The sequence below is a fragment of the Bidens hawaiensis genome, unplaced genomic scaffold, assembly GCF_021521415.1.
Source record: "Bidens hawaiensis isolate Kalapana, Puna unplaced genomic scaffold, B.hawaiensis_p1.1 tig00016471_1, whole genome shotgun sequence".
Lineage (NCBI taxonomy): Eukaryota > Viridiplantae > Streptophyta > Magnoliopsida > Asterales > Asteraceae > Bidens > Bidens hawaiensis.
Window position 1 is genome coordinate 20,803 of NW_027492514.1, and position 11,016 is coordinate 31,818.

At 32.6% G+C, this 11,016-nt stretch overlaps 1 pseudogene; it reads left to right on the forward strand.

Annotated features, from left to right (window-relative positions):
• The first annotated feature begins 2,188 nt into the window (after positions 1 to 2,188).
• Positions 2,189 to 5,596, forward strand: LOC143551613 (protein TAPETUM DETERMINANT 1 pseudogene; annotated as a pseudogene).
• The last annotated feature ends 5,420 nt before the right edge of the window (positions 5,597 to 11,016 follow it).

The window sequence follows — 11,016 nt, forward strand, 5'->3', positions numbered from 1 at the left end:
TTAAAAATGAGTAATGTAAAACAGCTCTCATAATACGGGGGATAAAAACTATCTGATTTATTTAAAAAAAGATATATATTATTTATAATTATGAAACCAATTTTATAATAAAAAAATAAACGAGTTTTGGGTCTTATCAAACCCATATAGCTTTTAAATCGCGTTATAACATCTCATTTATTTGTAAAATAATTTATCATCAAACCATAAATATATTATTAACTTTCATACAATAAAAAAAATAAATGTTCAAAAAATAAATAAATATTATAAAATAATAATATAAAACAATCCCCGTAATACGGGAGATAAAAACTAGTTAGTTAATATAAGGGAATTTTACGTGCCACTAAGACACCGAATAACGGATTGATACTAACTCGTCTATTTTATTTAAACTGTGTAATTTTCGTGGGTAATCCAAAATCTCTGTAAGGGTTCTTGGGTGTTTTTGTTTGGCACCGAGGTTCAAGGCAAATTTTAGTAAAAGTATATTATTTGGAGTTGGGTGTGGATGAGAATTACAAAAAAAAGTTGCTTGTCCCAAATTATAGTTTGTCAATCGAGTGCAAAAGTGAATTTAACAAGAACTTTAAAACCGATTGTAGATAAGATAAATTCAACTAAAAGCTATCCAAATTACAAATGGAAAGAGAATTTTCTTTTCGTAAGGTGATTGTTGAATAATTAACAATTTCGAGCCCTCTAAATGCAACCCGGTTTTCAGAAAAATGGTAAATTTCTTGAGTTTGTTATTTATGATATGTATTGTGGTTGAACTCACCACCAAAAATTAATTTTATTATATCGCGTCTTATGGCGCTGACCGAACTTGTTCCTTCACCCATATCCATTGAGTTAGCTGTTAGCGCCCCCTCCACTAACCTATAGTGCCCGCGAGTGGGCTAGTGCCCAACCATTCATGCCCATGTTCGCTAGAATGTGTTCTGATGTTCGCGAGTGACGTAGCTAAAGCCTCCCATGTTAGAAATCATGCCTAAGAACTTGTAAAATAAACAACTTATTTTAGGTAACTAAGTAACCCATAATATTCTCGTCATACTAGATTATGCTTACCAAAATTACAAAAAGAAAAAACTAAATAAAATACTTTCATCTATACCCTTCAACTTTCTCGATTACACGTGTCATAATTAACTTTCAATACCCATTCCACGATAGTCTTAAATGTTACAAACTTACATACAATTCAAAATCTATCCACATGTTTATTAAAGAGTTATAAGATGTCACATTTCAAAATCTAATGATTTTTATTTCCGCTTCACGTTACGTTTAGACTTTAGAGTTGACACTTTATACAATAATAATAATAATAATAATAATAATAATAATAACAACATCCCATCACTCTTTTCAATTTTCAAATATCTTTCGAAAAATATCTCCTAAATTGGTCTATCAAGTAAGTATTATCCACAGTTACCTCACCTCGCACGTGCACCTTCATTAACCACGGTTACCCACCCCTCAGTAAATAAATAAAACCCACGTCCACTACAAGACACACACCTTCATTCTTCCAAACCCTAATTCTTATTCTAATTCTTCACCGTAAAGTTTCTCTCTCTACAGAGATAATAATATTATTATTATATACTTCACACAGTTACACGCACACTTATCGGAGCTGATTACTCTCTCTCTCTCTCTCAAAGGTTCGATATATATAGATATATATGTATATATTCTTCTATTTTTGCATCGATTTTGTATTCCTCATATAAAGTTTTCTCAGCTTTTGCATAATATCTGTCCAATCTGAGCTTGCGTAGAACACTAGAATGTATATTAACCAGTCACTGCTTGATTTAATGCTTCTGTGTTAATATTTATAGCAATATATCGTCGTGTAATCAGTTCGAATGCAGTAAAATTAGGCGAATGTATTTGTTGTGTTTATCCATTGAATAAAGTCAATATATATCTTCATGATTTCGCGGTAGAATAATAATATTTGCTGATTCGCTTTTTGTTTCCTCAGTATTTGATTGATTCGATGTTATTATTTACACTTTATTATTATTTACTGTGTATAGTACTGATTAATAATAATATTATTATTATCTCTAGATTCTACGATTGATTCTCAGTTTTCACTCTCCGACTGATTATTACAGTTTCCGTACAACCGGAATCGTAACGGAATCAGTTTCCGGCTAAATTAATGACTTTAAGCTCCGTTAACCGCTTCACGAAGAAGACGTTACCGTTACCGTTGTTTGTTACAGCTGCCACGTGTGCGGTGGTGCTGCTACTGGTGGTGGTTGCGTTAGTTACAGGTATAGTAAACTTATTATTATTATTATTATTATTATTATTATTATTATTAAATCTGCTTTAATAATTAGGTTTTCATTATGAATCAATTACGGAGTATATTGTTACTAAATTGATCTAAACTTTAGTTATTTATTAATATCTCATTAGGCACGTTACGTTTTGATCGCATTTTAATGGAACCGGTTATTAGTACAAGTGTAGATGCACAGAGTACAACCTACAACAGCACGAGTATTACTCGCAAGCTTCTTCATCATCATAATCATCACCGTCATCATCATCAACATAATCATCATGGTAATAATATCATCAAAACCTTACTCCAGATTATTTCGTTGTTTTATTCACTTCGTCACCATAAATCAATAATATAATTAGGGGAAAATTAACGTACAAATTAATAAAACGTATTATATATACATGTAGTCTAACGATGTAATTACACTATATTGTATATATTATAACGCTACATGATTAGTATAGTTAGTACTTTAATTTGTATTTGATTCAAACACATAATAACTATATAACTGTAATATATAGTAATGCTTGTTGTTAATATTTAAATTTGGTATCTGTGATATGCACTGGTTTATTTACCAGTGATCTGTTTATATGTTTAATAATAATAATGCTGCAACATACACTGGTGAAATGGCACAGAGCCTCTTTGCTCAGATATATTGGTGGTGCACGTATGTATCGTTCTACTGGTCAATTCTTTGCATGCTGGTTTTTTATTGTCCTCTGGTCCCCATTTCATATACACACGGTACACCGCATGGCATGCATGTCACAATTTAACCACATTTTTACTTAAATTGTTGTTATTTAACTAACTTTTTAAAATATATAACCATTTTAGATTGTAAATGGTTTTGATAACATGGCATGCCTTGATTTTAACCTGTGAGATTTTAACATCTAAACACAAATGTGTTGCCTAACATGATTTTTGTGATTTTTTTTATAAAATTACTAGTTTTTTAACATGATGCTTAGGTTATTTTTTTGTCATTTTTCATATTATATGTATTTTAACATGTTACTTCGGTTATTTTTGTGATTTTTTATTAAGACTATCAATATTTAACATGATATTTTAGGTTTGTGATTTTTGTTTAACATGATTTTTTTAATTTTTCATAGAACAAGTAGTTTTTTAGCATGATGCTTAGGTTTTTTATTTTTGCTTTTTGTGATTTTTTTTTGTAAAATAAGTAGTGTTTTTTTAACATGATGCTTAGGTTATTTTTGTCATTTTTCATATATAAGTATTTTTTAACATGATGCTTAGGTTATTTTTGTGATTTTTTATAAAAAAAAAATTATCAATATTTATCCATAATATTTTAGGTTTGTGATTTTAATTTAATATTAATTTTGTGAATTTTCATAGAATAAGTAGTTTTTTAACATGATGCCTAGGTTATTTTTGACATTTTTCATATTATAAAAATTTTTCTAGACACTCAGTATGTTTTAAGATGCTAATTAGGTTATTTTGTGATTGTTATTAAAAAATATCAATATTTAACATGGTATTTTAGGTTTGTGATTTTTGTTTAACATGATTTCTGTGATTTTTCATAGAATATATAAGTAGTTTTTTTAACATGAAGCTTAGGTTATTTTTATGAAATTAGTATTTTCTAAACACAAAAGGTAATTTTTGTAACATGCAACTTAGGTTATTTTTAGGATTATTTATTAACAAAATATTTTTACGTTAAGACAGTTTTAACGTAAATTAATCCCTCGGAAAATGTTACTAAAAATGTAACAAGATTAATGTAGCATTGTAGCCTGTGAGTGTTGCATTAAATCACTTTTGGGATTTGGATTTTAATCGGTAAAATGCATATTTTGTGAAAAGGTATCATAGTATCCGGCGCATGTTAGCCAGCTAGGCATCTATATGCCTCGTTTAGAGTAAATGTTTAAAGCACAGTTATCTGCATGTTTAAATGTTTAATAATTATTTTCTTATTGATCTGGATACTAATATTAATATTATATACACCCATTGTTAAAAGTCTGCTTTGTCTTATACTTAATTTGATAAACTGTTTCTGTTCATAAAAAGCTTTTTCATAAACTGTTGACAATTGATAACCAAAATAATTATTAACAGTTATATTTATTTCTATTTAATGCCTTATAGTTAGTCAATCTATTAGAACATTTAATGTAAAGGCAAATGAATCTTTTATCTTTGAGCTTTTATAGGACTAGACACATTACTTTTCTGTTATATTTTTCTTACATTCAAAAAGGAAAAGAAAGGAAGGTTGATTCAATTGTTTGATTTCAAAAAAGTTTGCTCACATTATAAGGCCATGTAGTGGAGGCGTTACATTTGGGGTGATTTTGATAGATGACATCACGTCAGTAAGTGGTCGATTTTCATTTTAGAAAGTAGCGGTTTATAGACCTAAAATCGCCTCAAAATTATAAAATATTATTATTTTCAAACATTTCCTGATGACATATACATACTCCCCCCAATCGCCTGGGGGTGGGGGTGGAAGACGACTTTTGGGTGAATTTCGCTCAAAGTCAGCTCCCCTACACGGTCTAATTGTTGTTTTTTGTATGAGAAATTAAAAAAATATAGTTTAGTTTAAAAACTGAAAACTTATTTTCTCTTTATTGTTTTTCAAATTTATTCATTGGTGGAAACAAATATTTTTAGAAATTTTTAGTGAAACAATATATAAACCATACGAAGTATTATTTTTTTTAACTCTTGTTGTTTAGAAGAAAATAAATGAAAAAAGTGATGTAACAAGGTTCACTAAAATAGCCAATGGACAAAACAAAATCATCAAAAGCATATATTTGTTCAAACTCTAAATCCCAAATGTTGACTTTCCACAAATTTTGCCATTCTCATGTAAAAGAAAAAACCAAAAGCAACAAAAACCTCATTCTGTTTTATTTAATGTACGCAGCAAAAGCAGTGGAACCAGACAGATTCTGGGGTGACACATGTTCTGAATCCGACATTGTCGTCAACCAAGGAGTCACTGACCCTTTGCCAAATGGCATTCCCACATACACTGTCGAGATCATGAACGTTTGCTCTACCGGCTGTGACATATCCGGCATCCACCTCAGCTGCGGGTGGTTCAGCTCGGCTAGACTCATCAACCCGCGCCTCTTTAAACGCATTGCTTACGACGATTGTCTAGTTAACGATGGAAAGCCCTTGTTTAATGGCCACACTGTCTCGTTTCAGTATGCCAACACTAACTCTTATCCACTCTCCGTTACCTCGGTTATCTGCTGACTAATCAATGGTTGAATATTGGTATATGGTATATGATTATATTCCACATGTGGACTTTTTGAATGTGTCATATTATGATGATGACAAGTAGCTAGAGGAGAGAATGTAAATGAGATGGTTAGTAGTGAAATTTTGGTAGCTATATTTAATTGCTATTGGTATATATATGTGGAGCTTTAAACAATGATTATCTCGCATGATTACTTCAAATTAGCGTGTGTACACGGCTCGGTTTGGCTATTAGCCTCAATCGTGTCAACTAAATAGTTTTCGGTTAATTGGTTTAGTTTATTCGGTTTTTTGTTTGGTTCGGTTAATTTTGGCTGATAACCAAAATCAAACTTACGCTAGAATTTTTACTTAAAAACTTAAAAATGCGTGAAATGGATGCAAAAATACACGAAATGAAGTTATAAATATCAAATTGTTACAAAACGTACATACATTTTTCACAATGATGTCTCGGACATGATCTTTTTATGGATAAATCATAAGGCAAATAGGCCTTCTGATTTTGGGTAACAATGGTGATCGGACTCACAATTGTCGAGCTGTGTGAAGTTAGGAGAAACTGACTTGTGGATTACGTGATCGGGCTTATATTAATTGATTAACAACAGTGTAATCTGTGGGATAAGGAGTTTTGGATTGAGAATTTTATGATTTGTAAATGGATTTTGGTTTATGATTTTTGGTTTATTTATTTTATATGAACCTGCAAATTAATTTCTTAATACAATCAGTTGAAATATTAAAACTAAAATATTAATATTACTAACCTATACACCAGGTTTTTTTGTTACGAAAATCTACAAATTTGGCCTAACGAGTATCAAATTCCTATGTGTATACTAATAAATAAGCACTTGGTTTCTTGCCTTTTGCTACTTAGGAAGAAGAGCATGATCATTGTTACCAAGAAATCCAAAACTTTATGAGAAACGGGGGTTGGTTGCTTTTGAGGACTTGTTAGAAACCGAGAACAATAATATGATCAAGAAACCCAAATGTTTGTTGATCGAGGAGGACGCTAACAAGAAAAAGAAGAGAAGGTTGCCAGTGAAGATGGACAATAATATGATCAAGTTTGTATCATGTGAAACACACCCACCACAATTATGTCTTGAAGACGAATTGGACCCACTTTGTTGATGATAGTAAGGCTTTGAAGAAACACACGACGATACAAGTGTGGTCATTTCGTAAAGACATAAATTATGCTTTGCTATTGTGCCCCTAGATAGACCCTGCTATTAACATAATCCATACCAGGCCCAATGGACCAGCCCACTTCATGAAGCCCAGCAAAGACGAAACGAGCATTGCAAAATATGTAAAGAAGGGGGTGAAAATCGGGCATGGAATATTTTGGCTTCTTCTCATCTCATACTCTATGAATCTATTCTCTCATCCTCCTCCTAGACTTTATCATTTTTGATTTTTCTATCTTGTAATATTTCGGTTAAGACAAGAGATTTGGTTAACTCAACCGTTCACTTCAGACCCAACGCTACAAACAAGTTCTCGATTCATGTTGATGTTCTTAAGTTTCTTAACTTGGATTTCATTATTTAGATGGATAATAATTTCATTAGATTTGTTTAAAAGAAGAGTTATTTAATTACTTGAATTTCATCACGAGTTGATGATTGATATACATGTATTTATACATCTCGAATCCCTTGTAAAGTTTTGTTTATTTAATGTTTTGAGTTCGTTTTAGTTCGAATTTCGTTTATCTTTTATTTATTTAAGTTTTGAGTCAAGTATTGTATGCTTTTCATGTTTTAAATCTTTTGGTTTCTTTCACATTAAACTTAATTATTTCTATCATTTTATGAGAAGTTTATGCTCGTTTTGCTCGTCATTAACTACATGATTAATTCACTTACGAGTTTTGATTTATTTGCATATAGATGGTGGTTTGAAAGTCAAGGAAAAGAAGGTCTAGAAGGTTCTAAGTGTTGCTTGGGATTCAAGGAAGATAATTAACAAGATTTAGCAACAAATAAATAAATAAGAAAAAATCCGGAATCCACCTTTTGAGGGCGCCGCGTCCCGCGAAGGCAAAGGGCCGCGGGGCGCCTAGGCGTTCTGGTCAGCAAAAAAAGGGTGCCGCGCCCCGCGAAGGCAAAGGGCCGCGGGGCGCCTAGGGCTTCCTGGTCACACGTTTTTGCAAGTCCAAGCCCATTATGCGTTCTATATATACATCTTTATATCCTAGCCGATTGGAAGCTTATTTGCAGCCGAAATTGAGAGGGTTTCCAAGGGTTTGAAGGTGATTTGAAGCTAGGAACCAAGGAGGATCGAGAGAGCTTTCATCCGGGTGTTCGAGGATCAATCGCAAAGGGTTTTATTGCTCTAACTTTCGTTCCTTGTTCATTATTCTTGATGTCTTTCCTTTTTGTTTTTAAGACTTGTTTAGTATTGTTTTTAATAATGATTCTAGGCTAGACTTCATGTCTACCTAGGTTTGATGAACATGTTTAAGACTTGATTCTTGCTTTGGACAATTGTTTGATTATGGTTTTGTTAATTTAATAGTAAAAGACTTGATTTTTCTTTCATGATGCATATGAGTGTTTATTATCTTGATTGATTGTTAATTATAGCTTCACATATATCTTTTATCTTTTGACGGTGTTCTTTAGATTTAGGGTTTATGTTTAAATCATTACATGGTGTTTTGATTATTGTGATTAAATGGGCCCATTAGATCATAAAAGCTTGTTGATAGTTGGTTAAGGTTTTGAATGTTTTGCTAAATTACAAAAGCTGTAAGGTGAGGAGTTGTTCATGTGTCTTGGTCAATTGCATGCTAGGATAGTAGTGACAATATTCTTGCTTATTGTGTTGATCCATGTTCATGATGTCATGTTAGCTTATCAAGTTATCTAGGGTTTAGTGTTTTGTAAGATTGCTTGCTTTAGATACTATTAATTAACCCTAATTGATGACTTTGTGGAAATCAATTCAACTAATTGCTTAATAATCTAATAATTGTTCTTTGGGATTTCATTTGATTCAATCAAAGGTCCTTAGGGTTTGTTAGATGAACACGTTTAGAAATCAGTTTTCATAATCATGTTATTTGTCCATTGCTTGATGATTGTTGATGCATGGGATTCTTACCTAGGTAGATTCATCTCTGATTGGTTTCTATCTTGTGTTTAGTTGCTTGTTTCTCGTTAACTTGTTTATTTACTTTCTTAGTTTAATCTTAGTTTAAAAATCTCCCTTAAAACATTAATAATAAATAGTCATGTCGTAAATCGAGTCTAATTAGTTAATTAACGTAATTTATAGAGTCATGTGGGTTCGATATTCCGGACTTACTTAGCTTAGTACAATTGACCGGTTCACTAGCCGGTGTTTTGTTTAGTTGAGTCTTAGGTCTTGTTTTTATTACTTGTTTAATTTAGTTAATATTTATTGACTGTTTTCACCACATCAATGATGGATGTCGTCATTTTGATTAATGTGAATAAATTATACTTTTACTTTGTAAATAACTTGTTTTTTCAAAACAATGTTATATTTTCCATTTCGAAAAAAGTAAACATGGTGTGGTTCAACTGTTCTTTCTGTAGCTTTTAAAATCCATATGAACAAGGTTACAATTCACTTGGGGAGTGAATTAATAGTGTGGGTTAAACATATAGATTATACGAATTTATCGGACAAAAGTAAAAGCAAAACATATATAAAAGTTGGATACTGGATAGATGTCCACTGAACTAGTTTGGGCCAGCCCAACCCAACATCTCATACAAGAGATCAAGCTTTTTATATAACCATTGCCCATTGGGCATTGAACTTGGTGTACCCACCTCCATCTAGAGGTGCATGAATCGGGTTTTTCAAATACTCGGTTTTGGGTATGAAATCAGATTCAGGTATGACCAGGTATTGAAAAATCGGGTATTAGTAATCCCCGGATTGGGTTCGGGTCCGGGTATTGTCTCTAAAAACAATACTCTATGCATCGGGTTTGGGTCGGGTATAGAACCGGGTATTTTAAACCAAGTATTTGAATACCTTATTTTCGGGTATTGAAAAAACTTATTTTCAGTTTTTTTTTGGTATTTTTCGAGTATATATTGAACCTTTTTAGGGGTTGTACTTTTTAAGGATATTATTAAGGTATTTCTCAGGTATAGATCAGGTATTTGAAAACCTGGTTTCAGGTATTACCGGGTACAAATCGGGTCCGGTTCGGGTACGAGTTTTTGTTCTGAAATGCATACCCTATACGTACCCTACGGGTAGGTTCGGGTATTAAAAACCCGGGCATAAAAAAGCCGGTTCCGAATATTTTTTTCGGGTGTAGTTCCGGGTTCAGGTTTTTTTGCACCTCTACCGACTTCAAACGTTACCTCCACAACGTTGAAAAATATTTTAGAAGTACACTTTAGCACATATCATTCAATTCCTGCACTACTTTTCCCAAACTTAATAATTTATTTGTTTTCAGAAACATACTTCTTTAAACTCACTACATCATGATAGTTGTTAAAGGTCTCAATCCAAAGTCCAAATCGTCACAAGGAATTACTCAACTGATGTATCAACATAACCTAACTCTTGTATAGCTAGACCTACCCATAATTATTCTGTACACAACAAATCCACATAACTTATTGTACCATTTTCATAGTGGCCTGTTAGAAATAGGAAACTTTGAAGAAGCTCCTTAATGGCAAATTTTAATGTAAAACAGTTTTGGATAGAACCCTAATAAAAACATTTTGTTTATCAAACTAAAGCTTTATCATCATGATCGAAATCATCATGTCCCGTTCTAAGTTCTAACAGACCACGTTAAAATCATTTATGCCCTATATCGAATTTCCGACAAAGTTGATCGTAGATGAGGTGTTTTTTTTGGGAGGGGGGGGGGGGGGTGTTAAGGAGGAGGAGGAGACCTTTCCTGGTTCGAGTTGCAAGCATATAATTGTAACATCCGTTATTTTCCGGTTTCGTTATACATGACCCGTACTACAAGTTGGGTCTTGAATTTATTAATAAAAGTTCATTTCATTCATTTGTCATGTGTTAGTTTCATAATTTCATTACAACTCGTTTATGTGTTTTAAGTACCAAGTTTTAGCAGTTAGTTGCAACTTATTTAAACTATGGGGACTGTTTATGTCAAAAACCCTCAGCCATAGAGTCATCTTTCCCCCTTTTTCATTATCTCGCCCAACATATCTGCCGAGAGCAAGAGCATATACAAGTCCCCTATTCAGTTGAATCAGATCTAGTAGCGCTCACTGCTGAGGCGAAAGAAAGGAGCAAGATACGGCCAAAAAGCCGGAAATTCTCGCGCAGGAACAAGCGTAGTCCTGTAGCGCGCCCTTCAACGGAATTGCAGAAGAATACCGCCTCGCCTCACCACGCGACGAGGATAGCTGTTGTGG